The following is a 22,928-nucleotide window of genomic DNA, read 5'->3' on the forward strand; positions in this document are numbered from 1 at the left end:
TGGAATCATAGAATAGTTTTGGTTGGAAGGGACCTTAAAGACCCCCCAGTCCCAGCCCTGCCACGTGCAGGGCCCCCTTCCCCCAGCCCCGGTGGCTCCCAGCCCCGTCCAGCCTGGCCTTGGGCACTGCCAGGGCTGGGGCATCCACCACCTCTCTGGGCAGCCTCTTCCAGTGTTTCAGCACCCTCATTGTAAAAAATTTCTTCCTTATATCTAGTCTGAATCTACTGTCTTTTAATTTAAAACCATTCCCCCTTGTCCTATCACAACAACCCCTACTAAAAAGCCTGTTCCCATCTTTCTTATAAACCCTCTTTAAGTACTGAAAGGCTGCCATAAGGTCTCCCCGGGTCATGTCCAGCTTCTTGTCCAACAGTACCCCCAAGTCCTTCTCCACAGGGCTGCTCTCTATAGGCTGGATGACCTATAACATCACAAAAGTGACAGCAGATTTTCACTAGTACACAGGAGCAGAAAAAACATGGTAAAATGTACTTGCAGCATTTGAGATGCTGTTGATGATGGTTATAACTGAAATGGAGGTTTGTTTTAAGTGAAAATGCGAGTGACCTCTCAGAGGATTTCTTTTACCTGATTTCCATTCTAGACAGACAATTCTCTTTTTCCCGTTTCCAGCTATAAGATTTTGTGGTTTGTGTAATGTTCACTATTTCCTGTTAAAACATTTTAAATATAATTCCGTGATGACCTGCTATTAACATTCAGAACCAAAGAGAGACAGGGGGAAGAAAGGCAAAGGTTGGCAACCGAGCATCACAGAGCAGCAGTACTGTAGCACAGACCTTCCCCCTGATCTTCTCAGATATCACATATTCCCAGGACATATCCTCCTCCTTGTACCAGGGGTCTATGAGAAAATCCAGTCTCCATCCTGCACCATCACCTTGTAACTGTCCAGCCAATCCTTTCAGATAAGGTAAGTTTGTGGCACTGGAGGAACACAAAGATGATATTTCTAAGATGGAAATTGTTATATATATACTGTCTATCTAAGTCTGAGGAAATGACAGTATTTCCAATACAAAGACCTTGTGGGCCAGTTTGTAAAGGGGAGAAGATACCCACCATGGCTTTACTTTCACTGCAGGAACTGTTTCAGCCTATCTAGAGTCATTAACCCCCAAATGTGAGTGAGGCAAATGTGAAGTGGGGAAGATTTCTTTCATCACACTTTTGTTTATGGCCTATCTTCTCCAGGAGAGGGAATGTCAAACCACCAGCAGCTCCCGTAGCTGGCCCAGGAACACAGTGCAGGCACCAGTTTAACTCCAGCCTGCAGTCTGTCTTGGAGAAGGAAAGAACAGGGAGAAAAACCCTTTTTTTTTTAATAAACATTTTTCTTCGGTTGCATTTCAAGGCCTCATTTGCACACTCCCACTAAGCCCATCAGCAAATATAACCCTTATGAATATGTTATTTGATTGACATCAGTGGAGACACTGACTAGCCTCAGTTAAAGTTTCAGATACATGCAGACCATGTAAGATCATCGCAGCCTCTTTGGAGTTAGAGCATGAACCTGCTCATATCAGTGTCAGTTTATCAGTCAATCAATATACATACAGACACACACACACACACAGGGAGAATATGGTTATTTCACCTGGGAGACTTACTGTTCAGAATCGTGCTTAAGTAGGAATCCACAGTTTTGTCATGCCCTCTCCTCTACCTCATCAAACCTGGGCATATTTAAAGGATGAAAGATAAAGAGTAAGCTGTAATAAGGATGGAGAAGACATGCAAAAAGTCGCCAAGCAAAACAAAGTGAATGCCTCTGTGCAAACCACATCCTTTGAAATATCTGCACTGCAATCTTATGCCCTCAGATTTCATTACCTTATCTGTTCTCTGTGTGCCACTTCAGCTTATTCACTGAAGAATCCCCAAATGCACTGCCATACACTTGGGAGAGTTGTGCTGGACGTAATTAAAAGATGGAATAAAAATTTCTCTGTGCAGTGAAGGAATGGTGAGGAAAGGATGGATTTGTGGTTTTCCTTTTTCTGTAAAACTCTTTTCTGAGGTCCGTACCACTGCGTTACTGAAAATAGCCATTACCCATGAAAAGAAATGCTCTCCTCTTCCTGCCCTCACATCCCCCTGCATACTGGTTGCTGTAATTACCCTGTCCCAACGCTTCTTCTGATCCATCAGGCCCAGCCTGAAAGACAGGTATGTCCTTGAGCTGTGGGATTTATGGCTAGAAGACGACCTGTCAGCATCTAAGACCTCATTGATACTGACAGTAAGTTTTCTTTGACACGGGCATGACAGCTATATAAGTTTCTGAGGATAATGTAAGGATAGCTGGTGCCAAGCACATGGAGCTCCAGTTTGTTCAAATGCATCCAACTGAGTCACGGTGATTGCAACAATGATACATGTACTGTAGCTATTATCCATACTGTGCACCAGGTGGCTCTTGCAGCTCCCAATTTATCTATGGAAACAGTAAAGGCATCTATAACACCCTCCTAGACTGACATCCACCTGGAGTCACATGCGAGGAAATCATTTGTGGACAAAAACACACACACACACTCCCAAAAACACCAAAAAAGTGGATAAATCTCTGTCCCGAAGATTTTTGTTGGGATGTTGGGAAAAGCATCTACACTGTGGGACTGTTCTGACCGAGCTGCTACATTGGAAATGGGACTGGTTTAACCGAATATAAAGACTTTTGCAGCTGACCTAGCCACTAAAGCTGAGCTTTGTTCCCTTTGGATTCAATGAGGAGCTGGTCAATAGAGTTGAGGTTATGATTCATTCTCTCCTAAATTAGAAGTCTAAAACAGATCTGATGAATCACATCTAAAAGTGGCTACTTCTCTTTGTTGACTATAAATGGAGCCCAGAGAGCCTGGCTCGGCAGGAGGTGACTATGTTGTAGCTACCCAAAGCTAGGTGAGAGGAAGAGAACCTTACATAGTTTCATTTAGCTGTTTCTAACGGGCTATCCTTCACCTTGAAGCTATCTTTGGAAATAATGTCTCTTGCAGGAAGAAAAAAAATACCTTCCATGAAAAACACATCCATCACAAAGACTCACTGTGCTGCACATTGCATACACAAACCTGTGGCAGGGATGCTATCTCAATACTTGGAGAGTTACTTGTTGGTAAGTGGGAATGTTTACATGCCTGCAAGACTAGGCAGGAACATTTTAAAAGCACATCTTCTGTTCAACGGTGGGCACAGGTCTTGACAGCTCAGGATCAGTATAAAATTTTGTGGATGGGGGTCATCCTGTTCTTTATATAACATTGTTTCTTCCAATGTACTCCAATGCACTTCAAAAATTGACATTCAGTCTCTGAGACAATAATTCTCATTTCACATGTTTCCAGGAGATATTTTGATAGGGATCATAAAATCATAGAATGGGTTGGGTTGGAAGGGACCTTAAACATCACCTAGTTCCAACCCCATTTGTAACAGGATTTGGGACCAGAGTGGGCTGTAAAAGCAATGGTAGGAAAATTAAGTTCTGCATCTCCATCATCATATGAATGTTTTGTTGGTTTGCATGGGAGATGGCTGGAGGTAGGCTAAGAAATAGGTGGATTCAGCATTTTCTTCCCTATTTTTTTATTTCTTTCTTTTCTTTTTTTTCTTTTTCACAGTTTCCATAGGGGTTTCACTGCGATGCACAGCACTCTGGAGCATCTCCTTTGTTTATATTATGGCTAATCCCTGCATATGTGACCAACGATTGTGGATCCTTCCATAAACCTACTGTCACCATCCCTGCAAACTGCCTTGAGTCTTGAAGGCCTGGGCAAATAATCTGATGTCTGCTCCTGTCCACCTCCCATTCTTTGCACTTAACCACTAACTTAACCCAAAAACTGTAACTGAGAAAGCTGCAACAAAGTGGAAGGGCACAGAGGTTAGTAGAAAAGCAATCCTGGATGAGAAAATGCTGCAGGGCACCGGCAAACTTTCTGCTGCCGATGGGTTCGGTTACCACCTGCCCTCTTCTGCTTCAGCCATAAAGGCAGAGCCGTATTTATTTGCTTATTCCCAGACTCTTTAGGTTTTGTGTGGAAGGGCAAACTTGCAATATCACTACAGGATTTTTGTTTATTAACCAGCTCCACATCTGCCCTCCAGCAACTGAAATAGAACTGAAGCAGCAACAACAAAAAATGAGTGGTTTGTCTTGAAATTTATATGGCACAAAGCACCGGCAGCTCAAGAAATGAGAGAGCGTTTAGCTCTGTCCTGGGACTCATGAAAAGAAGTCAAAGACAAGTCAGTCATTGGGCTAGTGCTGGAAAATAAAAAGGGACCTTTTCTATCTGTGCATTCAGCAATCTCTGCTTGCACTGAGAACCTCCTCGCTTTCCCACTTCACCTAAAGCCTCCAGGTGTACTTTATAAGCCTCATAATAGGTTTGGAGCCTCAGTTCAGGAGTTTAATTTTCACGTACGATGCCATCTGCTGTCTGGACAGCCCTAAGGGGAATCCTTATTAAAATAACTCTGAAGCAGTAAAGCCATATGTGTAGCTTTACAGCTCATGGAAGGAATTATAGCCGTTCAGCCAGTAAGAGCAATTGCTCCATGACGGCATGACAACTTTGCTGTGTTATGTAGGGCCTTTAGTTCAAAAAGAAGCTGTTCTCCAAAGTGCACTGCAAAACTTTGAAGTAAAACCTTAACAGGTGACAATTAGCGTAATGAAGAAGTATTATGGTATGGCTACAGGGTTTTATACTGCCTGGGAAACTCTGTTTATCAGTTGAGGAACTTGGTTTAGTGATGGACTTGGCAGTGCTGGGTTAGTGGTTGGACTTGATGATCTCAAAAATCTTTTCCAACCTAAATGATTCTATGATTTTAGAGGAATTTCTTGTGCCAATGATTTTCAGAACACATCAAGCCTGCCACATGGTCTAGATGCTGCAGTGTGCCAAAAGCTGATTTCTACTCTCAAATTAAATACAATTGAGAGGGTCCTAACAAACAAATTCATGAGATAAGATAAACTGACTATCAAGTCTTATAACAAAGCTCCACATATTCAGCTGATACTTTAGTTTCCAGTTTCACATCCTATTCCTCCAAATATTTAAATGCTTCCTCATTAAAAAAAAAAAAAAGAAGCAGAGATATTGCTTTAATTAATTGAAGTAATAAAATAGAGAGGGGTCCAGTCATTATTTTCCTCTGTGTTACTCTATTTGTGACTACCTGGTTAAAATTCACAAGAGGTCAGTCACTTTGTAGAGGCTGTGTGAAAAGCTGAAAAATAATTGGGGAAGTTAAAGCAAAATTCCTGAACTTCTCTGAGCCTTGCAAATGGTCTAGTTCTGCACAGAGCTTACTATCACCCCTGACTCTGAGTGCTTAGGATTTTCTGTGGCAAGATACCTTTTTTTCAGTTCAGTACAGAAATATCATCAAAACTTGTATGATACATATGAGAATCTCAGAATGGTCCCTCTTTATGACCCAACTCAACTGAACCTGTGCTTCCCACCTCTGCCGTGATGTGCAGAGGAGTATGATGACTCCTCTCATACATCAGATTATCATGGGATGTTGTCCTACCTTGATGGACTTCAGTGCTTCAAAACTGCTTGATGAGATCCCTCCAGCTGCTCCCTGAATGTTACAGGCAGGGTTTACTGAAGCAAGGGAGCAGAGGACTTTGCAACATGTTTTGACCTCTGTGGAGTTTGCTGTGAGGTATGTTCACTCCCTAGCCACAGCCATAGCCAAAGCCTGTCGCCTGTCATGTGACCCAGAACAGACTTTCACAGGCCACTTGTGTCCAATACAACCAAAGCAGAACAAAATGTGAGAAAGATTACGGTTGTAGAGGAAAACACTCTACCAGCTCTATTGACTTTAATTAGGCAACTCGAGAGGAATTGTGGCTGCTGTCTGTTAAATCCAGAGAATTTTACAGGCTTAACTCCTGCTAGAAGCCAGGAAAATTCAGGTGGTCAAAACCAGCAATAAGAATACAACGTTCACTGTCATAATAAACCTATTCATGGCATGAATATATAAGGTAGGAAGATGTTTCTTACTTCTTTTCATAGATGGGGCAGACCATCTCAAAAAGATGAAACAGTTTTTGTAAGAGTCTAGAAAAAGCTCTGTGGCAACAAGGAACAAAACCTCAGCTTGTATGAATAGAATTTCTATTCTTAGTCTAGTAACTTTACCTTTACATTAGGATTTCATTTAAGTTCAACTTGATGGCACATTCAGAGCCATGGAATTGTACCTGTACCTATATCTGACTTTAATTCTCATGCTCAATAATCCATGCAGTTAGCCTGGAGTAAGATCCTAAATAGCCCCGTAGACTAAGCCTAGGACATTTACTAATACAAATCACTGTACTTGTATTGGCTTAGTGGACCAGCTAAGGTACTTATTTCAAATTTGCAGATTACCAATGTTTATAATTTGGCCTTCTATAACTAGAAGTCATCAACACGCAATCAACACAGTCTATCTTGCTTGCTATCAGTAAGCAAATGCTTCTTGGAACTGGCTTGTTTTGTTTCCTAACCAGCCGGTATATTAATCCCAGAAATTCAATATTTGCTTAAGATAAAATGTCCTCCCAAGAGAAGTCAAAGCCAGAACGCTTCTGTCCTGAGCAAGTAAGGAAGAACCAGTGGGAAATGTTCCCCTTTTCCAGAGCTCAACTCTGACAATGGGAACATGGAGGAAATGGCAAACAGATTGAAAATAGGAGGGGGGAAAAATGCAAAAAATGTGAATGTGGAAAGAAAAATGAGTGTGGGGTGAATTGCACATAATGAAGTTTAACAGTTTGTCCATGCTCTTACTGAGCATACATTGTCCAAAAAGATCCAGACAGTTATTGTTCTGTTATTAACACTGCCTTGCAGTTACTGTGCAGACACATCCACCTACGTGTGTTCACAGGAAAGTGTCTGCATATGTCCTAGCAATGGGACTCTGTTTCCTATACTTGGTGCCTAAAGTAATTTGAAATATCTTATATTAGCCAAATCATCTATATGGGGCTTGGAGATACAACAGAGGATCTATAGGAAACCTCCTCCCCTCTGGGGGAGACCAGACAGACCAGCCCAACGTATTGCAAATGGTCCCAAGCATCTGTGTCTGGGCAACTGAATCTCACACTAGCGACCAAAACTCCTTATGGATCTTAGATGGATGGTGGAAAGCTAGTCGTTTTATTCAACAGGATCTAGAAACAAATTCAGCTGACAAAATGCAGGTCTTTAGGGAGAGATTTATAGCTTTACCTTATTAACTAGATGTCCCTCAATTATAACGAGGTCAGAGATACCCAGCTCACATGTAACTAGCTACCTTTATGTGGATGAATGCACCAGCTGAATTCCACACGAGGAGGGGAAGATCATCACCAAAGGTCAGTCCTGTTCATTATTTTACATGCCTGAAGAGAAACTGAAATCAGGCTTCCCCCAGCATCTTCCTTACCAAGAAATTTATCTACATCTTCTTACTGCCTCTTTCTATTCAACACTGAAGTACTTCAGAATCGTAAATAAACATGCCCTACAATACCCTGTATAAAGCAAGGAAACCTCTTTCATCTCAATTTCACAAGGTGGGTGAGAGTTAATTGACTTGCCCAGGACCATGTCAAGGGGTCTTTGGCAGGGGACTGCAATAGGAACTTCATTTTACCCATTCCCAGACAGTGACCCACCTTGAACTCCTGAAGCTGCAATAATCATGGCCAGCCACATGTTAAGGACAAAGGAGCCTGATGTACATGGGACGCAGGTTTTTCTAAGGTCACACAACTTTCCTAGCGGCTCCTTCCCTAGCAGATGCACTGAGGACAACAAAACCCGCTGAACAGTGGGGTGAAGTCCATTCCTACAGAGCAATACAAAGTGAAAATAGAAGAGGGCAATGGAAATAAAACAAAAAGGAGATGAAAAACACTGGATGTAGGAAGGCAAACTGCAATGTGATACCCCGTGCCAGGCGACTGGCCCCAGGCCAGGCTGTAATGAGGACCATCACCCCAGGAGCGCGAAGCCATCTCTGCTCCCTGCGTCTCTGTTTGACCATGAACCTGGGTGTTCCAGCAGCAGCATGTGAAAATATTTAGTCTGCTGCAGAAGGGAATGTTTGGGAAAAGAGATAGGAAGGCCTGCATTCCTCCAACCCCACAGCCTGGTCCTCCCCACATTCCCTGGCGCCCTGCCAGCGCTCGGGCTGGAGGAGGTTCTTGGGGATCTTATTTTTGTTTTCCACCCAGATTCAATGAGAAGCAAGTGTTTCTCTGATATCAGTCCTTCAGTTAAAAATCAGAGATGAAGGAATCACTGGGTGGATGTGAATCACAGGGTAGGGAGGGGATTAAAACCCTTTTCTTCTTTAATCTTCCCTCTGTCCTTGCACCATCTTATTTTAGACAGGCAGCTTTACTAGACAAAGTCAGTCTTCCCATCTCCCAGATCCCAACATAACAATGCCCAACCTTGGCCCTGACACCCAGAACTGACTAAAACACAGACATTCCTCTGGGAAAAATAATAATAATAAAAATAAAAATAAAAATAATAGTAATAATAATAATGGTAATAATGATAATAATAAAGTTTTTAAATTATAAGTTTTAATAAAAATATTAAAGATTTTTTTATTTTAAAAAGAAGCCATTTTCCTGCTTCAGAGGTGCATTGCAAATACTTTGCCCCAGCTCAAAAGGCAGTCCAAGGTAGAAGGCAACATTGAAGAGAGCTGGGAGAGCTGCATGGCTCCCAGAAGCCCGTGTCCAAGAGACTGTCCTCCAGAGACAGTTAGTTAACATGTGAAGTTTGCTGTCGTTGCTCAGAGCAGTTGGCATTGGCCATGGAAGATGCGTTGAGCTGCTGACAGGACTCAGCCAGGTTGTTTCTGCTTTCTCAGAACAGCTTCACTATTTGGTTCATCCACAGATCACCTGTGCAATGAGACAACAAACCACAGTGGTGTAACCTGGGCGTAGAAGAAGTTTTTTCCCCCATTAGTGTGCCGTAAGGACATTTTGGATACATATTGCCAACAATAAATCTAAAAACCATCACCAGGGAGCCTTCCCAGGCCCCAGAATTCAATCCCTCAGATAAATTGCTGCAACAGTCCCCAGCATGGTTTTGGCCCAGACCAACAAGCACACTCCCAAGCAGGCACGCTTCAGAATTTAGCACAGCCCAGGGACCATTTCCCCATAGACAATTCAGATGCAGACACCCCATTTTGCAGACAATGGAAGTTTAATGACTTAAATGTGGTCAGACGATGCTTAGCTGGCTTCAGAGCCAGAGAAACGCCTGAGCCAGAGCTCAGGTCTGTTCCGTTTACTAGTGCAGATGAAGCCATTATTTGTTATTCCTCAGAAGAACTCACCAGCCACAGGAATGGAGTTATCTGTGGAAATCGAAAGGGGAAGCCTGGCCACAGTGGAACTGGTGGAGTTTTACTCCTGATGGCTTTCAGGAAAGGATTGTTTTGTGTGGCTTAATGAATTCAGAGAGGAGATCCCACAGGCTGTTCAGCAGGCCTTTGACTTATGATCCACCTCATCCTCCCTTCCAGCCTTTTTCCATACTGTGGAAGAAACCAGTATTTGCTAGAGCAGGATGAGAAGCATTTTACCATTTGTTTGGAATTACTGATTTATGAAAAACCATCTCCCTTCTGATACAGAAAGCAAGCAATGAAATGTGAAAACACCCCATGCAATGAAATCTATGACAAAGCAGGAGGTGAAGAGAGAGAGGTAGTTTTGTGGCATGGTTTATTCTAATTTCAGCTGCTTTTACTTGACATATGCTTTTCTTTAAAAAAAAAAAAAAGAAAGAAAAAAAAAGAAATTAAAAGCTGTGTGGACGCATTCCATCATGGGAAGGTAAAAAGGGGGCGTTACAACCTACAGAAGTAGTATTTTTAAGGGAAATTCAGTGTTTGGTAACTGGTCTTGAAAAAAAGGAGGCAGAAAATGTAGCTCAGAAGTTTGGGCCTGTCAGGTCATTTATGGATCTGAAGAGGAGAGACTTTACAAAGTCTGTTTCTCAGAGGGCAGATATTCACTGTATTTTGGAAGACCAACTCCTTTTGGAGTAGCTCAGCGGGGGTCCCTCCAAATCCTAATATTTAGCAAACCTTCCACTGCGTTAAAGAGAATGGAATAATGATTTTGTAGATTCAGGGCCTGGTTTGTTCCCACTCTGTCCAAGCCAGGAGTCACAGCGGCTCAGTGAATGGCTTTCACTTACCAAAGTTTGCCAGACTGAGGGCACACACCACCAATGGGAGATGCAAGAGTTGCTTTGGATGGCAGAGAAGATTCCAAAAGCAAGGAAGGCATCACTTCTACCAGCAAACCCTGCTCTGGCTTCAGGGTTTCAGGGGTCTTCACCCCAGGTACCCACACAGTTTTGACTCAGGAGCACAGGAGAGGGTGAGCCTGTTCTACAGTGAAACAAAGCAAGTAATTTCACCTGTTTTGCAGGTGAAAAGTGAAGAAGACAGAAGAGGTGTCCTATCTTTGCAACCTCCATAGTGGGATATTTAGAGGAACAACATTTGTGTGGCATTAAATGTGGGTAAATTTCATTTACTTCCACTCAACCCCAACTGCATCCCTGGCTGCAGGCTCCAGGAGAGCAAGCTAATTTGGAATAGCCTCTGAATTGGACAGGGATGATCTTGCCTCAGTGTGAACTTGAGCCAGTTCAACCCCCTTGCTCATCTTCTCTAAACATGAAAGCCCATTCTCAGGGGTTGAGAACCCCAGCCACGCAGAGGCATATGAACCAGATTAATCTCACCAGGATATGGGTGGGGGACCAGCACAGGGAAAATTTCAGTCCATTTCATACCAAACAGATCCCGAGACATGAAAACTTGAACCTAAGATGATTTCTGAATTGAACTTCTGACCTACCAGAGAGCTAGCCAGTTTCAATCACTGAAACTGTGTGCATAAATATTTATACTTTGCAAATGCACAAATATAACCCCCTTCCTTGAAAGGAAAGAGCATGCCCTAGCTAAAACCTGGCCATATATTTTTACTTCAGCATGAAGAACTGAGGTATAAACCCTACAATACACTACCACGAAGTCTGAAACCATAAAGGTAAACCCAAGCTATTCTGAGTTAATAGGATCCATTTGTTGTGTGGAAGAGGCACCAGCATATTTTTTTCTTTGAATGTAGGAATTAGGTAAGTGAAGTTGTCAGGCATGCATGTATGAAATGTAATCTGGCTAACCCCAGCATTCCAGCCAGCCTGGCTTTCAATAGCTGAAGTATGCATGATAAGTTTTATGTAAATGCAGGCAACCTTGTCTTAATAACTCCCTCACTGCCTGAAGCCCAGCATTTCGGGATGCAGAGACCTAAGCTGTGAAACTATAGATATTTTATTTTTTTTAAATGGAGACAGCAATGATTCTTTTCACAGATGCTGGGCACTCTAGATGAATGGTGCTCTAACTGCGCAAAAATATAATCATTATTTTTATTTATTTATTACCGCTCTGATTGACACAAGGGGATAAGAGTAAAATCAATCCAGAGCCTCTTCACAGAGGCCCCTAGCATATTTCCCCTAAGGCTCACAAATCAACACTGCTAAGTAAAGAAATTTCCACTTAACACCTCATCACCCCCCCCCTCCCCGCCCTGCCCTTGCCAATGTTTATGTACATACTTACCTTTATTAGTGTAGGGGGGGAGCCCTTGGGATTCCTGGTATTGGTAAAGAAAATGTGTGCATTTGCAGGGTAAAGGGCAAACTCAGGGTTCTCTTGTTTGCTGGTGGGTTTGAGTTTCTGGTGGTTTAGGCAAAGTCTTATGGAGGGTCTGGCAAAGAAATCTTTAATCTTGAAAGGAAAAGGCAGAATTAGAGCACAGGCATTGGGAAGTATACAAAAGGAAAGAAGATCTACCTCCTTAAACCTGGGAACAAGTTGCACTGGCATGAGGTGTGTTAAAGTTGTTTGAGTTTGCTCCACCACAAATGGGTGTCATTCTACAAGCAGAAGCACTAGCCAAATCCAGATTGACAGAGGAATTGGCTTTTCATCTTGAAATGGGAGTTACTGTTTTTTGTTGAGGAAATCAGATTTAAATGAGCCAGGAAATCAGATTTAAATGAACCAAGTGTTTTCTCCAAATATTTACAGTGTCTGAACATGTCTCTACTGTTATTCAAATTATATGTAATAATGTTCTTTATCATTAAAAAAGAAAAAAAGTTGTGACACAGAGAAGAAGACGTCCTTTCATTATAAATATATAATTTTGCCTACAAAAATACAGCATTTCCAGTTTTGACTTCCTTACACAACAGAATTTTTTTTCCTTCTATGTAGGTGTCCTCGGGATGAACCGTGAGTTCAGAATCATCCTTTACTGAGTGTCTGTCAGAGAGGTGGGATGTTTGCATCCATCTCCTTTATCCTTAATTCTTGTTAAGGATGCCACCAACCAAACAAAAGGGAAGGGTCTGAGTGACGATGGATAGAAGCTGAAACTCCATCAGAAGTTTTGAGCTTGTGAGACAACTTAATGGATGTACTTCAGAACAATACAATGAGATACTGTCCTTTTTTTCCCGCTATTAAAACTCTCAAACATGTCACCAATGCTGCTCTTGGAAATGTAGATGTCTGCTGCATGAAATTAGAGAAGTGAAAACATTTTCCAGGACAGGAAGAGTTTGGAGGTTTACATGCACATCAGGGTGCCCTGCTAAGTTTAGACACTAAATTTGGAATGAGCCAGTACAGAGCTTGTTGACTCTGGCTGGTACCTGGCTTGATCATTAGCCATAATTTTTGTTTGTCTGTGGCCAGCTGTCTCACTTAACCATCTGGCTCTTCCTCAAAGACATTCATCCATCTTTTTATTTCCTTCTGTGACAGCATGTCCTGCTTTGTGGACACGTTGCCAACAATAGAATGAAGAATGGCCCTTAACAATTCAGGATTAACCAAGCTCGCTCTTGTACAAACCAAGCAGTCTCTAGCCTGTTTGCTACATTAAGGACAGACCATTGAGGCATCCAAGAACTGCAAGGTCAAACTAAGGAATCGAAACATCTGTGCTGAACAGTGAGACACTACACAACCCAGTTTGGCCCACTGGAATTACTGATGGAGCAGGTGAGTTAATTAAATACTGTACCCATAGACTTCAGCTACAGTCAAAAGCCTATTTATAAACACCAGTTCTTCAGATATGTCTTCCTTCTCTTAATTCATAAAAAAGAGTGTGTGCTATATATCTCAGATTTAGTGGAAAGACTCGTATAGTTTCATCTCAACAAACGTAGTTATTGATGATGCCAGAAGATTTTATACAAAGGCTGGGAAGAATTTGCCCTTGTTTGCTTTTGGGGAAGTTTTCAGGATAATTTACTGATGTGCAGTTAAACTCCAGTCTTTTTTTTTGCTTGGAAATGTTTTAGAAATGTTTTAGAAATGTAAAAACAAATATCTGGTATGACTAGTCAGGCAGACTTGGGGGGGGAACAAATGAAAAAAAAAATCTGATCAGAATTTGAGATTTAATTTCACAAAGAGCTTTCCAACATAATGTTATGGGGGTTACTATTTACAGTAAGATAGCAAGATTCCCACAAAACTTGTTGCTACCCATGGCAGTGGAGAGTGGACTCTCTTTGACAGATCAGGCAACATTATCAACCCTTCCTCACCACAGGGGAACTGGGAGGCAGGAGCACTGAGTTCATCTAACTACATATCTGTGACAACCACAGATAACTCATTTCATCCTGGAGAAAAATCCAGAGTGGTTCAGATGAATTTCACCAACACACTAACTGAAAAGCCTGCAAGATTCAGTCCTGCTTAAACAGCATTTACTTGATGTCATCTGCATCAGTGGAAGGGAAGCACCAGGATATTGGATGACAAATGCCATGCTCCAGCACCCACCACCATCAGTCTCACGGCTATATCCAGCTCCTGCCCTAGCTGCAGGTATAATTTTCCCTTATTCTGAAAGCAGAGACACCTGAAGATGTAGTGACCTGCACAAGGGTGCACAAGAAACTGATCCCACAGCCTCCTCTTGCTGACCACATCACCATCACCATCCATCACCTGAATGTCACCTGTTAATTCAGGCTGAAGAAAGTGCACGGGGGATCACTTGAGCCGGTGAGGTTTAACTAGACAGGTAACTTTTTCTGCTTCCCCTGATGCTAACCTCTGCAAGAGCAGTTGGCTACCTGTGACAAGTGCCCATGAATGCATTTAACACTTACCTCAGTATTATCACCCAGAGCTTTTGCTGGTAAGGACAAGGCAATTCACACGTTAAACTCTCATTAACATAACAGCTGTTGCACTCAGGCACAGCCCCCTTCCCCTTCCCTTCATCCCACCCCACAGGCACCCACTCTGACAGAAAGCAAACAAAAATCTATCAAGCCTTGATTGCATCTTTCCAATCTCAGTTCTCTTCGATCTTGGATAAGATAAAAGTATGTTCCAGCCACATATGGATTATCCTATGGTTCCTTTTATACCTGCGAGTGTAGAGACCTCCTTCCATAGCTATCACCCTGCTGGAAGGAGTCTACAAATCCCTCCTGAGATCAAGCATGTATTTCCTGAGCAGTCTGCAGCTAAGCTATGTTTTTCTTGCACCAGACATGAGACACCTACGTTGGCATCATCCCTATTTTACATCCAAGCTAGGGATGTTAGCTGTGGACATCACTGGAGAGACCTCGATCTGAACCAAGTGGATACAACCTAGTTTTAAAAAGGGTGAACACCCAACCAACACTTTTCAAAGTGTAGAGATTGTACCCCAATAAAAGGTGCAGAATGAGTACCTCTTTACAGAAACAGCCAGACATTCAGGTCCTGTTGATTCCCAGATCTTCTGATAAAAGGCTGGGAGGGCTGTTACTAACTCGTGCTCTCACTTAGAGGCAAGGCTGTAATTCTGGGCTAGCTGTTGACTTGGCCGCCTGGTGAGTATCCCTTTGCCTGCAGATCTACCTACAGCAAAAGAAGAAAACACCAATCAAGGGCGTTGCTCACTCCGGATACATGTCCTGCCCAAGATTTGTCTCAGAAAAACCTCCCTTTAAGAAGTATTTTCATTTGAATATGAGAGCAAAACAAGGATAGCCCTGCAAGGATATTTTTCTTGGTCAAATATTTGTAAACCATACGTTTGTGGCTTTACACAGCTGGAAATCATATATTGCCTCACTGGCAGGGCAGTGTGTTTTGAGCAGCCGGGGAAGGGAGTGCATGATAAGCATCCAACCCTTTCATTATCCCTCCATCCCTTCCTCCCTTCCTTTATTTCTCTCATTTTCTCTTCCAAAAGAGGGGAGAAGTGAATGTATAGGATGTTTTATTTCTCATGCCTGTGCTCAATTCTTTTGATTAGTCAGAATCTGTCTGTCTACCCATCCTAAACCAGAACATTTTTGCCCAGTTTCACCCAATTTCTTCCCCCCCACTGTATTTCTATGTCACCTCTCCCCATGACAGTTACGTATGTGAATGAGCAAAGTTGATTTTGGAAAAAGTACTTTCCATTGCTTCTGGCCTTATACAGCACCTCGCCTGACTGCGTTCTGCTTGCTCTGTGATGATGAACTCAAAGCACTATTGTAAAAATAATAATTGCAACACCAGTAATACAGACAACAGTTACCAAATTTCACTCTCAGGTTCCCAAACATGGATGCATAACTGAAACCTGTTTGCAGTTAGAAATACCATGAAAGGTTGCAACACCATGGGCATCCAAAGACACTAGCTTTATCCCTTAGTATTATGTTCTCAAGCTTCAGCTGTAGCCTTCACACAATGTTTTAACCTCAGAAGTACAAGCACTTTTTAGCTTCCCCCCTCCCCAGTAACCCCAAATTTTAAGACAGAGCTACATTGCAAATGTATTCCATGCAATAACTCATTAATGCCTAACCCAAACAGCATATTAATTGAAAACTCTCTTTGATTTCAATTGCAAGTAAGCAAACGATTCCTTTTTTTATCGGCTTGTTACTCTTACCATATTTAGGTACAACATACCTTAACATGCAGAGGTGTCATTTCTAGCTATATTTCTGGGAGGAGGTATTCATGTCCCTCTAACAAATTTTTGGTTGTTTTTTTTTTCCAAATTATTCTTCAATTCGTCAATTCCTTCTGCTCATACTGCCTTGGGTAAATGCTGCAAAGGTTGCAAGGCACTGGGATTTTGCACTGTCTCAAATAACTACTGGGTTTTTTGTTAGCAAACATAAATATTTTCAGGAATTTAGATGAAATCTCCTGAACATCTACGAATTTTGAGATTTGTGCTGTGGGAGATGTCAGTCACCCACTTCAGATCACACTGCTTGGTACATCATACTATCCATTCCAGGATTTCAGTGGACTGAAGGAGGAAACCTAAGGAAGAAGGAAGAAAAAGAAGGAGGACCATTTCTCTTCCATTTATCTCCAAGGCACTTTGGGGAGATGACTCCTAATACTGATGCCCATGTTCTCTCTACAAATAATGGAGAACAGTATCCTACCTGTCTTAGGCATGTACCCACTTTAGACACTCCCTCTGGACATCTCTTCATCATGAACAGGGAGGGAACAAATATCTGACTTTTGGAAGACAGTGACACATGACACATAGGCAGTTGAGATTCCTGGAAGAACCAGCCTGGCTCCCCACATACATTTCTACCTCAGCTAATGCCATCCCCAGCCTACAGTCAGGTTACCTGAGATGACAGCCATACTTTTAAATAATTATATGCACCAAAAAATATTTTTTCTGGCAGTGATACCAGCTGGTATAGAATGGCCCATGTCCTTCCAGAGAAACTCTCTTACAAACACAGGGTGGTGGTAAGTATCTCAAACTGCATATGGGACTGGGCCCTGGTTTATACTAACATCAAATTGTGCACAGGGATTTTTTTGGAAGACAGCCAGTTGGCCCAGGCAAAACCGTGCCAGGGAACATGCTAACAAGTCAAAAGTATAAACTCAGCCATCTTCCAGTGCTTGGGAATACTCCCTGGCATTTTTCACTCAATAATACAAACATGGCCTGCACAGGCATAGGGCTCCTGTGTCACATCCGTACCATCAGGTTACACAGCTCACACCTGAACACACCACCACAGGTCCTTCATTCAACGAACCTCCCCGCCTCCCTACAGCTGTATAATTGATTCATTGTGTCACTTCAGCCTTGATCGATCCTCTCCACAGCCTTCATCCTTCTCATCAGCCTACGAAGCCAAGCTCTCTGCTGGTGACAGCCAGCGTGGTCCCATGGATATATGGGGAATGATGCTGAGTTATAACTCCTGAGGGTCTGGCCCGAACTGATTAAACTTCCTCCACAGATTTGGTTTAGTTTTCCTTTACTGGAGAGAAGGTGTCTAAGGAATGCGATGATCTCAGTCACATTCATGCTTCTTGAAGTGGAAGACTACCCACATCATCCGATCTTTCCTCAGTATTGTTACAGCCTCATGCCGTGCTTTTCAAGGTTCTGTGGGCCAACGCACTATCCATGTGGCAAATAAGAGCCTCTGGACACCTGATCCTGGGGATGGAGTGGAGCCAGGGGGCTGTCAGCAGAAACAACATTGTTCAAAGGGTGGGCTCGAAGCAGTGAGGTCAGCTGGTGCCAGAGCCATGAGCTGGCATTTAGTGGAGGGAATGCTTCACTTGCTGCTCGCTCTCCGAACCCCACGTCTGCTCTGCAGATGGAAAACACGTTCCTCTGTGCATAGCGATTCCTGCTGCCCTGCCAGGCCAATGGCACTGTGGGTGCCTGAGGTTGCCGCTGAGGGATGAAACCCTCATCTAATTCCCTGATAACCCCTGCTGCTAACACCCTCTTGGGTCTGGGAGCTAAATACTTAGTTCTTTGTGATGTTAGAAGCCAGGAATATTTTTGCATCTGGTTTTCATGGGATTTTGACATAAAATGACTGGAATGCAAATGTCTTTGGGGGCTACTGCTTTGAATGAATCCCCCTCTCCAGTTCTGGGTCTTTGATCCTGAACCCCAGTTCTTTGCTTCAGTGCTTTCCCAGGAATGGATGATGTTCATTTTCTAATTCTCTCATGGACAAACAGCCTTTGTGGTGTAAGACTGGTCTTAGGCAGATTTCTGTTACAGTTTGATCACCTTTGAAGAAGGAAGCCAGAACCGCAACATTTAATCTCCTATTACTGCAATATAAGCTTGATTATCTACATCCACATTCATTCTTGAAAGACAACCCCCACCAAATGAGACCAACCTAATTGCGCAATGCACTTAGTTTTATTACATCCACACTTGGGAACAACGCTAGGACTTCTGGAGGCCCAGCCTATGCTGCGAGAAGCTGACTCAGCCTGGAAATCATACCCCTGTAAATCATGAAAAATTATCCATGCTTCCAGGGCATGATGGTCAAGAGACAGGGGCTCTGGAAAACCTTTTCAAAAGATACCATGCATTTGGCACACTTAAGTGTGTTAGCTTCTGCATTTCAACAGAGACACTGTAGATGCTCATGCATAGGCCAGAAAAGTCAATATAAAATAATCAGTGTTTATCCGTGAAGTGATGAAAAATTAATAATTTATGAAACAGAATCCATGTTAGAGTTCAGGTTAATTCACCTAGCAAAGACAAGTACCCAGGGACTCTCCCTCCCCTGCTTACAGAGGACAGAAGATTACTCTTTAGGAGCCATGATGGAATGGAGGCAGAACATGCAGATCCTTTCCAAAGAAAGAGACCTGTTGATCTTTTCCGTATTGCCCTACAAACATTGTGTTTTCCTATCTGCTGGCAGAATGTTCATGAAAAATATCATCACATATGCCATAATTCTACACACCCATGGAGGCATTCAAACCCCTCTGGTTAAAAACCCCACCAGATTTAGGTCTAAGAAAAGTCTATGCTGATTTAGAGCTAAGGGAGTAAGATCAAGAAGCCAAACATATTGGGACCAAAGAAAAGTTAGACAAAAGTAAAATGCCCTGAACTATGTACAATGTGCACATCGAGCCCACAGCACCAACCACTTTGCTCCACAGCATTTTGCTCTGCCTTACTCCTACTGCATCATGAGAGTGGACATAGCCAAAAAAACCCTCAGAAAAATGCAGGATGCAACACATTGTCTCTTACAAACACCGAGCTCATGTTGCTCACTATTGTAGATATTTCCATTTGGTCATGTCCCACTAGTTAGGACTTATTAGTTGAAAGGTGCTGGTGACAGCCATTGCCATCTCATAACAACCTACCTTTCACAGCAGTCAGGAAAGCATGCACAGGGAAGATGTCTAAATATCTTCAGCTGATGGGATTTCCTGAGCCTCATGTGGCCTTTCTACTTCATTATGTATTGCACTTTCAAGTGCTTGTCCAGCTTCACCTTAAGCCCCCACAAGCCTTTTGCAGCCACAGCCTTCTTCAGCAGGAAGTTCTTTTGAATGAAGAACCAGCCTGTCCTCCCAGCCTCGTTTGCTGACCCCTAGTTCCTGTATTGCAAGAAATCATGACAAGTCAAATCCATGCCCGACGCCCCTGTATCATTTATAATGTTACAGACCTCTGCCACCTCCCTTTTCTTTTTTCTGTTTTGTTTTTTTTTTAAAAAAAAAGAAAATTTTCTTTTCACCTGGCTGAAAAATCCAAACCATCCCTATTGTTTCTGACTTGAGAGTCTTCCATACACTTGGTTACCATTCTTGCCTTTGTCTCAACATTTTCCAGGTTTTTGCTTAGGCTTTTGAGCAGAAAAGGACTACAAACAAATCCCACAACAGACTAAATGCTCACCATGGAAATGCTCACCAATGTTTCAGTCAATATCAGCAGTAACTAGGCTCTATGGATGGGCTCCATGCACACACAATTGTCCAAGGCACATAGGTGACCTGAAGCTTAAGCTGTAGATGGTGGAATATTTCTCCATAAAACATAAAAGTGTGTCCACATAGCATTGCTCCAGAAATAGTACTTGCACTGTACCACTCGCTGTGAGATACTGTTACAGATGAGAGTGTAGCTCAATCAGTAGCCAGCCCACCTTTTTGTGTCCTATTCATGCAGACCAGAAGATGTACTCAAATGCTCTGCAACTTATAGCTGCCCTCTGAAAGGAAAGTAGCATGTGAGGAGCGAAAATGTACAGTTTTTCTGAGTCTGCAGTTAGGACAAGCCAGGGCTCAGACCTGGTCCTGGCATTGCAGGAGGTGCTGGGGAAGATAGCTGCTCCAGAAAGCACTGAAAAAGCAGTTTTTCATTCTGGGCTAAAGGAGAAATAAGAACTGACACCTTTTCCCAAAGGAACGATCATACCAATGGAAGCATCTCCAAGCTCCGAGTGTGGGGAAAGATTAATATCTTTTGGTGCTCCATCCTTCCAAGTCTGCTGACAGTGGTTTCCAACATTGCTGACAAGCTCTTGCTGGCTGAAAACAGGAAGGTGTCACCTTTTGTACCCTAAATTAAAAAAAGCCAGGACACAACAGGAGATCTGAGGCAGGATCAGTCTCACTGCATTCAGATCCCCAAGTCTGAGTTGGTCACAGAGCAATAAATATAGAGAAACCAACTATTCATCTGGGCTCGTGAAGACACCATCCCTGTGATGATTGCCATTAGCCCCTGTGGCTTTTGGGCACCTTGGGGCAGATGCACCCTTCTCAGGTGTCCACCCATCCAACCACCCTGGCTTTTCAGTTTGTGGCCTGGCAGCCTGGTTTGAAATCCCTCTGCCTCTAGAAGACAGGCTCTGTTATCTCCAGCCTTCATGGTGCAGGGTGTGACCTTGCTGTCCCCCATCCACGTCCTCAGCTGCTAGAGGGAAAACAAGCGCAGGAACCCCACCCATCACCATGTGTCAGCCTTCACGGCAGGTTGGGAGGTGATTCATGTCGGCTGACCTCATGTAGTCATGGGCAAGTGTCAGGCTTATGTAAATGGTCATCTGAAATCCAGGCATGAGCTAAAATATTCATAACCATAATCATAAATTAAGCTGGCTCCTAGATTTGCAAATAAAAGCTCAGAAGCACCCGGAATTCAAAGGCATTTTGGAGCCCAACAGCTTTTCTCCATTTCTTCATGAGAGAAGCCCCTTGCTGTCAGCATAGTCTCTTTCCTGTCCTCCCAGACAGTGTGTCCTAAAAGCGTTCCCCTCCAGCCGTCCAAGGGACACTACTTGCCTGTGCTGCATCCAGCCTGCTAAGAGACGCTACTGGCCTGCGTTGTATTTCAGTACAGCTCCTGCCAGGAAATTAGCTATGGAGTGATGGTGATAGTGTTGTGCTTACTCAATCCTAGCCCTGTTTAATTGGGAAACATTTGTATTTTATAGGCAACAAGGAAAAAACTTAGTATTACCTAATAGGTAGCATAAATAAATTATGGCAGGGCATGTGTCCCCGTTTAAGATGACAGTTTGAACAGTTCCTGACTATTCCAGCACAATGTATTTCTTATGAGCAATAATTTTTACCCTTTTTTTTTTTTATCACACCTGCCAATAAGTGACTTGTGCAAGTGGTCCTCTGTCTGCAAGGGAGGAAGGCAACACAGTGTGACATTCAAGCTAAAGACATCTGATCCTCCCAGTCTAACGGAAGATTATCATGAAGATGCTTCCCTTTGCTTTGCTGCACTTTCCCCATAAAACAATAATCCTAACTTCTCCCAGAAAAGCCTGTGCATTCCAAAAGCCAGTCTCTTCTTTCAGCTCTGCCAGGTGGTTGAAGGAAAGATAATAAAGATTGGCCTTCTATTTCTCCCTACTCCAGCTGCAACATTGCTTTTGATAAAAAAGCATTGATAAAAAGACCTTTGTAAGGTCTATGTGATAGAGTGTCAGAAGGCAGTGAGGATGCAGGAATCTGCTTTGCACGTTTAGATTTGTCAGTGCTTTGACCGTGTGTGGTACAGAGGAGTAAATATGTCTGTGTTCAGGAAAGCTGAAGATGAGTTGGACCACGATGCAGAGACTGAAAAATGCAGTTTGGAACTGGGAGTTGTTAAAACCAGTGTATTAAATAGTCATAATTCCTAGTGAAAAAAATGTCTTTCAATAAAAGCCCTCTTTTCATTAAAAAAAAAAAAAAAGCATAAAAAAAAAAAGCTGTCTTATGGAAGAAATGAACATTTCAAAAAGCGAAATATATAAACAAGATAATTTTTATTTACAACAGCACTGCAGCATTATCAGTGGAGATAATGAATCCAAGCTTTGTGGCTTCAGGTTCTACACTCTATCCCTGTCTCACCTGTCCCCTGTTCTCTCCCTCGCACACACCATCCCCTCCTTTCCCTGCTGCAATGCACGGTCCATCTCCTCTCCACCCCAGGTGCTGCTCCAGCCAAGAGGACCATGCTTCCTGACTGGCCAGCTTTCACCTCAGGAAAGACAAGGGACTGAAATACAACTACCTGTGGCCTGTTCTTTGTTCCTCTCATCACTCATCAATGGTCCTAAATCTTGTAGGTACCTAATTCCTTGGAGAGTTCTGTCTGGTACAGCTCGATGAGTTCAGCTAGCACTAGGGAAAGGCAGGCAGCAGATGGAAAATCAGCACGATCCTATCAGCCCAGGTTCCTGTGCAATCCAGGTTAAAATCTAAGAGGGAAAGGGGGAGAAGGCACGAGGCCAATAATTTTGAAGGCATTAAATGGAGAAATATGATGAGAGAAGCTACATTCCACAGCTGTCAGGACCCTAGGAATTTGTTTTGAATATTTTTAGAACAGACAGACATTGTAATAAAAATAAATGCCCATTTCCAGACATAGATGATCTAGCTTTGAGGAATGATGGTGGGGCATTCAATACATATTTGTGTTCTGCAGTTAGCGAGGC

At 42.8% G+C, this 22,928-nt stretch overlaps 1 long non-coding RNA gene across 1 annotated transcript; it reads right to left on the bottom strand.

Moving 5' to 3' along the window:
• Positions 1–8,688: 8,688 nt before the first annotated feature.
• On the bottom strand, positions 8,689–22,040 carry LOC114012207 (uncharacterized). The gene is made up of 5 exons (XR_008747615.1): positions 19,335–22,040; positions 14,886–15,050; positions 11,731–11,898; positions 9,415–10,479; positions 8,689–8,968 (listed from the first exon to the last, which is right to left on the bottom strand). It is a non-coding gene; the product is annotated as an uncharacterized LOC114012207 (long non-coding RNA).
• Between the last annotated feature and the right edge of the window lie 888 nt (positions 22,041–22,928).

Source organism: Falco peregrinus, chromosome 5 (assembly GCF_023634155.1).
Source record: "Falco peregrinus isolate bFalPer1 chromosome 5, bFalPer1.pri, whole genome shotgun sequence".
Classification (NCBI taxonomy): domain Eukaryota; kingdom Metazoa; phylum Chordata; class Aves; order Falconiformes; family Falconidae; genus Falco; species Falco peregrinus.